This window comes from Furipterus horrens, unplaced genomic scaffold (genome assembly GCF_987537825.1).
Source record: "Furipterus horrens unplaced genomic scaffold, mFurHor1.1.pri manual_scaffold_1, whole genome shotgun sequence".
Classification (NCBI taxonomy): domain Eukaryota; kingdom Metazoa; phylum Chordata; class Mammalia; order Chiroptera; family Furipteridae; genus Furipterus; species Furipterus horrens.
The window spans coordinates 171,333,960-171,342,278 of NW_028327171.1; positions in this window are offsets into that span (position 1 = coordinate 171,333,960).

Genomic DNA, 8,319 nt, shown 5'->3' on the forward strand with positions numbered 1-8,319 from the left:
CTTACAAAGGGAAAAAAAGAGACTGCATAGGCCCTCCAAAATAGTATTGGGGGAATCTTATCTTATTACAGGTCTAGTCCACACAAAGATGCCTTAGTCCCTGTATAAGTGTGCTAGGATTGCAATAATAAAGTACCACACACAGACTGAGTGGCATAAACAACAGAGATCTGTCATGTCATTATCTGGAAGCTGGAAATCCAAAATCAAGGTGTTGGCAGGGTTGTTTCCTTCTGAGGGCTATGGGGGAAGGATCTGCCCCAGGCCTCTCTCTTGGTTTGCAGATGGCCATTATCTTGTTATGTCTTTTTACATCTTCTTCCCTCTGTGTGTGTCTCCGTGTCCAAATTTTTGCTATTGATAAAGACAACAGCCCTACTGGATTAGCATCCAGCCTAACAATCTCGTTTGAACTTGATTGTCTTTGTGGATGCTATCTCCAAATAAAGTCACATTCTGAGGTACTAGCGTTAAGACTTCAACATCTGAATTTAGAAGGGAACAAAATGCAAGCCATAATGCTCCCTAACACTCTTGCATTTTGCTTATGTAATCTGCAAAGGTGGGTTCTGCCAGGGTAATGACAGAGTTTAGACTGCAGGCCCCATTGCCCAGTCCCAGCTCCTGGCTGGAGGAAGACTTTAAATAAATCACTCAACCTCCTTAAACTCTGTTCTTCATCTGTAAAATGGAGCTGCTAATAGTTTCTATTCCACAGGGTTGCTGAGAGGTTAAACAGTCAATCCAGGTGAAGTGCTTAGCCCAGTGTCTGGCACTTACTAAGTGCTCCTGATATGTTCCTTATTATTAGCATCAATTATTATTAACCTAAAATGGTCAGTTTAAACTGAAAAGTAAAGCTCACAAACCCAGTGGTGGGGGAAAACAATTTCTACCTTTTCCCCCCAACCAAACTAATCCCCTCTGAGTAAAGATGCCTTTTAGATTAAGGCAGACTCCCACAGCCAAGCTCTTGGGAACAAGTGACCTTGTCTTACAGTGGCCAATGTCCACCTTATTCTATTAATGTTTCAAGATTTCTTAAATGTTAATTTAGTGACCAAATGTTCTACTTCAGGTGGGAAGCCTCTAATCTGAGACATTGTGCCAAATAGCTTCCTTCTCACGCTATCTGCTTCTCCATATCTCAGAAACTTATCTCTATTCTACATATCCTAGTTTTAAGCAGTTCCTATTTTCTGTTATTCAACCAAAATTAGATTACCAATTTTTCTGGTTATTGTTGATTCTTTTTTCCAAAACCATTCTTCACAAATTCATTAATATTCATAGTGTTTATATATTAAATCTACATAAGTCTATGATAAGAAGGCAGTCTCTGCTCCCACGATTCTAATCTTATGTAAGGAAGCTACTAGGCTTGTTGTAAATAATTTTTGTTTTGCTGCCATGTCTGGCTTATATCCTACCTTCTCGTGGAGCCAGGAATGAAAACAGAGAGACCCATACACTGGGATAGGTCTCTGACCACACCAGTGAGCCCCTTTCCTGATGCATCTCAGAAAAGGTAAAATTAGCATGGACAGACACTGCTCAACCTGACTGCTCAGGAGCTATATTTCCGGGGATAGTTAAACTTCATAAAAGCATTCAGAACTACATTGTGACTTCCATGGTCCCCTTCCTCCAGTAAAAAAAATTAAAAACTATATTTCCAACTGCATTAGTATAAAGATATATATATATTAACATTATACATTAAGATATTTTCTTCAACCTAAACACTCATTTTATTCTTCTGATTTTAAAAGAAATTAAAATAATTTCATGGGCCCCTAGAAATATTGTCAGCCCTAGGCACTGTGTCTCTGTGCCTACTAGAAAGCACTTGAGGCACTACAGTATTTGATATAAGGTTCCTAGTTGCTGACCCCCTTAACCAACTCATCATATGGCATCAAAGATGCATTTAACTTTTATAACCCCTCTGTTACTAGACACAACCTAGAGTCCTATAAGAAAGGAAATAATATACAGGCCTACTATGGCTCAGCATTTCAGCCTATAGTTAGGGTAATGATTACACAAATGCTTTACACATATTCACACTTACCACATCTCAGTTTTTAATCACTCACTGTATTCTCTCTGAATTTCCTTTATAGATATACAAATATATAAAACAGAATTTGCTGCTTTTTAAAGTGTGCCTTTTACAAATCAAAGTTACTCATGAAGAAAGAAAGGAAACTACTGTAACATTTACCAAGAGCATCCTATTGTATCAAGCATTGTCTTAAATACATCCACCTATACAGTCCAGAGAAAGCAAGATGACTATCTTCATTTTATAAATAAGGTAACAGACTAATTAGGTCAAGTAATTTGTCTGAGATAACAGGATTTAGGGATGGTAGAGCTAGGATTCAAATTCAGGTCTTTTTAATTTCAAAGTCAATGCCCATTTTACTGCATCAAATAGATTCCTTGAGCTGTCCCATTTAGTGTCTTTAGATAAAAAGATTTGGAGTGACCTTTTTTTTTTTTAAGAGAAAGTGCCACTTCAAATTAAGACACTTATCCAATAAAAATCACATCATCTAACAGAATCACACAGTTTTTGAACCAGAGGTTACATTAGAAGATATGCCTTGTTCAATCCCTTTATATTTTGGATGAACAAGATCACAAAGGATATGTGAAATTCCCAAGGTCACACATATAACAGTGCACCTGCAGTCATTGCCCCCCACTAAACACAAAAAGCAAAAAATAAATAATCCTTATAACTAAAGTACAAAAAAAAAAAAAAAAATGGAGAGTTATTCTGAACCATTTTTCATGACTCGGATTGCTGATAAATGCACCTTTTTTATCTGTCATCACGTGCCCCCAAACTGAAGACCAAGGAAGTCAATTTCATATGACTTTGAGTTGGTAGAAACTGTGAGTTTCAATAATCAAGGCAGGCTCTATTAAGCTATGGAAATTGAGTGGAGATCTGAAAGGTAGATAGGAGCCCAGAGCAGTTGGCTCAGTTGGTTGGAGTGTCGTCCTGTACACCAGAAGGTTGCAGGTTCAATCCCTGGTCAGGACACATATCTAGGGTGCAGGTTCGATCCCCAGCCAGGGTGTGTATGGGGGGCAACTGATTGATGTTTCCCTCACATCAATATTTCTCTTTCGTTCTCTCTCTACCCCCTTCCTCTCTATATAAAATCAATAAACATATCCTTGGGTGAGGACTTTTAAAATTAAAGAATAGGATAAATAAAAGTTGGGTAGGAGCTGAACTAGTGCAGTAGAATGCAAAGTGCTTTCTGGAGGATCAGATCAAAGCCATGGATGAAACTACAATTAGCATTTTCTCTGAGCTTTAAAACTTCAGAAAGCAATTTCATACACCCTCCCTCCGTTATATCTTACAACCCTATAAGAAATTTTTACAAATATATATAACTGTACTGTTTTTAAATTAAAAATAAATACTTGAAAAGGTTCAAAACAATACAGAGGTGTATAGAGTAAAAAATATAAGTTTCCCATATCTTTTCTATAAATTCTACCCCAGGTCCCTTTCCCATAGATACACACACACACACACACACACAGAGGGCCCCATCACATCCAGAAAACCTGGGGATGGAAGAAGGAGAAGGTTAATTGGAAGAAGAAAACTTGGGGAAAGAATTGAGATGTTTAAAGATGCATTAATACATTTTATTTGTGACAGGCAACATAGCCATGAATCATTGGAGTTGTGTTTTCCATTTAGTTTGGGACCTGGAGGGAGAAAGAGAGAGAGAATGTAGAAAACAATTAGTGAAAATCCTCAAAGTGGATGCTGGATGAGAACAGATCCATCCCAAAGAGTCTAGTTACTTAGGTTGTATGGATTACAGAAATTGGAACGAACAAGACTGTCAAGAACTTTAATCCCCAAGCTAAAGAATCTAGAAGGTTTTTTACCTCTGGTCAATAAGAAGCCACTGAGGGCTCTTGAGAGTGGAGTGAATGATGTAATTGATGTTTTCAGAAAATTCTTCTGGCAGCAATAAGCAGGAGATAGACTGAAGTTATAGAGGCCAATTAAGAGGTTATTGGATCCTTAAAGCATATATTCTCAAGGAAATAGCTTTAAATAAGGTCAAAGGTTTATATACAAGTATTTTCTCCAGTATTATAAAAGCAAAAAATACTTCTAAAACATGGAAACAAATAAAATACCCCAAAATACGAAAGTAAATAAATGATGGTATCCCAATTCAATGAAATTTCATGGAGTCATTAAAAAAACATTTTGAAAACTACTTAGTGACATGGAAAATGTGGGTAATGCAATGTTGAGTAAAAACACTGACACAAAACTAACTGTATATAACTTTGACCCCAATTATATAGAGACTTTCCTTAAGAATACTGTTGTGATTATCTTGCCATAGGGAAAGACCATTAGCCAGTGAATATGTTTCAGTTTACAATGCTCTGCTTTCAGTAAATAAAGACAATTTTCATATATCAGTATAACTTGGCTAAAGGAATATTTTGATTTTTATTATCAGTTCAGGTTTATCTCCCTGAGCATAAGAACAGTGAGTCAATAATAATTTGACTCCACTTCTCTGAGTAGGTCTTAGGAGTAAATAAGCAAATGAAAAGGAAAACCTACTTCTGATGTAACACTCCTGAACCAGTGAGGAGCCAGCACCTCGCTGTTTAAAAACAAAACCAAAAATTACGCATCCACACTCATGTGGAAAGAAAGAAATCAAAGTCATAGCAGGGGTTATCTCTGGAAAATGGCTCTATAGGTGCCACTATGGGTGGGATTTGTTTCATTATGTTAATAAATATGCATCAATTTGGTAATTAGGGGAAATTTTTGTTGTTGTTTAATTGAGTTTGTTTATGTAAATAAAGGAGCAAGAGCTTAAGACTATGAAGTACAAGAGCAAAGAAACCTTTAAAAGAAATAGAGAATTTCCTCCTGATTCAAGATCTAAAGGCTTGATAAACTAATAGTTTACAATGTATAAATACTTCATAGGCTTTTCAAATAAAGAGGATTATAGACATTTTAGACATTAAAGAACCTTAAATAGGTCATTCTCTTGGGCTTCCCTAAAGACTCTGTGTAGAATGAAGTAGAAAAGTGAAACAGTACATTCTTTCTAACAATCCTCCTCAAGACCTCAAAGATGGCTTTCAATCAGCACTGTCAGTATGGTAATGCAATACAAGAACATTTCAACAGTTCAATCATGAGTGCCAAACACAACTTTTTTAAAGGAACATTTTTGAAGGACACTGAATTCAGACCCATTCTTTTCTTACACAAATTCTCAAATCATCGTTCTATAGATCTTAGCACCACAGCTACTTCATAAATGCTAATAGGACTATAAAGTTACTATAATGATTTACAATAATGAAGATGGAGTCTCCTAAATTAGCAGTCCATTCTCCATTTTCTGTCAAGATAGTCAACAGGTAAATTCCATTTTGCCATAAAATTTCTATTTCTATTATTTCAATCGTTAAACCAAATGGTAATAAAATGAAAATTTACAGTGCCTGAGGTGGCCAGGGTTAACCCAATCCTGCCCAAGGTCTCTATGCGGAATTGCCTTGGGCCTTCCTCCCCGCCCTCAGCTTCCCCTGGGAGAAATGGACACCTTTGGACCACCCAGAACTTCCTGTCAACACTAATAAGAATTTCCCTGAATAATCACGTAAAGCTCAAACAAAATCAAATAAAATTAAATGTAAATCAGATATGCTCTAATTTCACTAATTAGAAGTAACAACTAAGAAAAGCTTATACCACAGCCTAGAGTATTGGTTTCTGTAACAGCAAAGGATGTAAAACACATGGAGAGAGATTAAGAAAATTCACGTATGTTTTCACAGTCTTTGACACAGTCATGGTTTTTTCTGATCTCACACTAGAAAGCTCAGTCTTCCTAATTTGTTTTTCAGTCCCTGCATTGCTAGGTAACATGAAACTGGTAAATTAAACTTCCTGAGGTCCACCAGCGTTACCAGGAAAGTTTATTTAACAACTATTTACTAACCAATTACTCTCTGAAATACACTATTAAATAAATAGATATTAGAAAATACCCACTTATTTTGCCAGTGAAAACTTAAAAACCACTAATTTGTTTTCTGACTGGTGCCCAATAGTCATTCTTACTCAAAAGCCTTCTCCACGCAATAAGAGACGAAAAGTAATAAAATCCAAAAATAATATTTAAAAACCATTAATGTGAAGTTGTTTAAGTTACTCATATTTTCTGATTCTATTTTCAAGTACAAAGCCTAAGAATATATATAACAATGCTAAACTTCAAAACAGTGATGTGTCAATTAATGCATGTGAGCTTTTTTACCAGTTTTATTGATATATAAATTGACATATCACATTGTATTAGTTTTAGATGTTCAATTTGATTTGAATATGTATATATTGTAAGTTTAGTTAAGATCCATAACTTCACATAGTTGCAAATTGTTTTTCTTGTGATAAGAACTTATAAGATCTATCTTAGCAACTTGCAAATATACAATACAGTGTTATTAACTATAGTCACCATGCTGTACATTACATCCCCAGAACTTATTTATCTTATGTAACTGCAAGTTTGTACCTTTTGATCACCTTCACCACTTTAGAAAGCTCTTGCAGGATACCAAATCCTATGGCATCTATAGGTTCTGCAGCATGATTGTATATATTTGGTAGCCTCTAGCTGTCCTAAAATCTTCTACAGACACAAATATGACTGCACCCTGAGTTTCCCCAGATCATCGCAACCAGTGTGTATGAACAGAATCACACTAATAATTAGAACTCAAATTCTATGGGCCCTTGCCTCCTCCTGGCAGAACCTCTCAAAGGCTCCCTGAATTCAGGTGCTTCTGAAATTCAGGTGTGCTCATGAACAATCCCACAGCATCTGCTATTGCTCTCTCTCTCATCCACTGGGCACATCCATATTACCAGTCACTGCTCCCATGTCACCAGAGGTACCAGGGATGTACGGTGGGATGGGGATGACGTTCAACGTCTGCCTAATGTTGACCTTACAACCTGCTTAAAGTTCCCAAAGTAGTGATGTTTGTATGACTGTGTCAGACAGAAGTTTAGCTTTTGTTTGTAGTTTCACTTTTATTAGCAAGTTGCTCCCCACAGTAACCAGGTCTCTCTTACTGAGATAGGCATGCCTGGCTCCTCCTTTCTTTAAAATGAGTTCTCTCCTTGGAAGCTCCCAACCTCCCTTTCAAACAATTTTGAGGCGCTGTCCCATGCGTCTACCAGTTATATCCACACATATTCAAACCCTAGCCCATGCTTAAGCTGAGATCCCCACATATATTAATCACACCAACTGGAAAGCTAAACGAAAGTGCTAACTTTGGAAGAAAAAATACCTTTTTAGTTTCCTCTAGAGAAGGGCTCTTTGGGATTATTATTTTGAGAGAAAAATTTTTTTAGTTATAGCAAATCATTATATTTCCTCCTTTGGTATAAAATTTCACCAAACTAATTTGTTATGGTCCCCAAATTCCCATTTGCTCACTCTCACAGAATAAATGAGTACTTAAACCAGGCAAACTGAACCATTTATATTTAATGGTGTCATAAATGGTTTGCAAAATATTTTAACCCACTGGTAATTCTTTGGGCCCGTACAAAGAATGAGAGAGTAGCTTAGGAATGCTTTTTCTAAGATTAGTAACATACACAAGAGTTCTAATAACTCTCCATTTCACCTGATAGTTATCACCTGGCTAAACTGACAGCTGGTCTCAGGAGGACTGTTTTTCTCTGCTGATCTCTTTATTTCTGTACACTGTTCTCCCCACAACAGTCTTCTCCCTGGTTATCATTCTGGTCAACGGCAGATAGCCCTTCCTTTCCATAATTCATTTGAAGATCAAGAGTTCTAAAACATGATACAAATTTTTTCTTTATCTCCTTACCTGTTTAACCACCCCGATTCTGTTGTATGTGTTTGGGCTACTTGTTAGCTAGAAATCCTGACACCATTGCAAAGCTGAACTCCTTTCTTTCCAATCTCAAAGTTTTGGTTCACAGTTTCAGAGGCAGTACACGTAGTCCTTCGCTATATCGCGGTTCGCTTATCGCGGCCTCACTGTATCGTGGGATTTTTTAAAAACATTATATTTAATTATTTATCACAGATTTTTTGCTATATTGTGGGATTTTGCAGTACTGTATACATATGTTGTCAAAGTTACATAGGTTTAAGAGTGTAGAATAAATGTAAGGTTCCTACTTCGCAGGGAGGTCTAGAACATAATACCCACGATAAGTGAGGGAATACTGTAGTA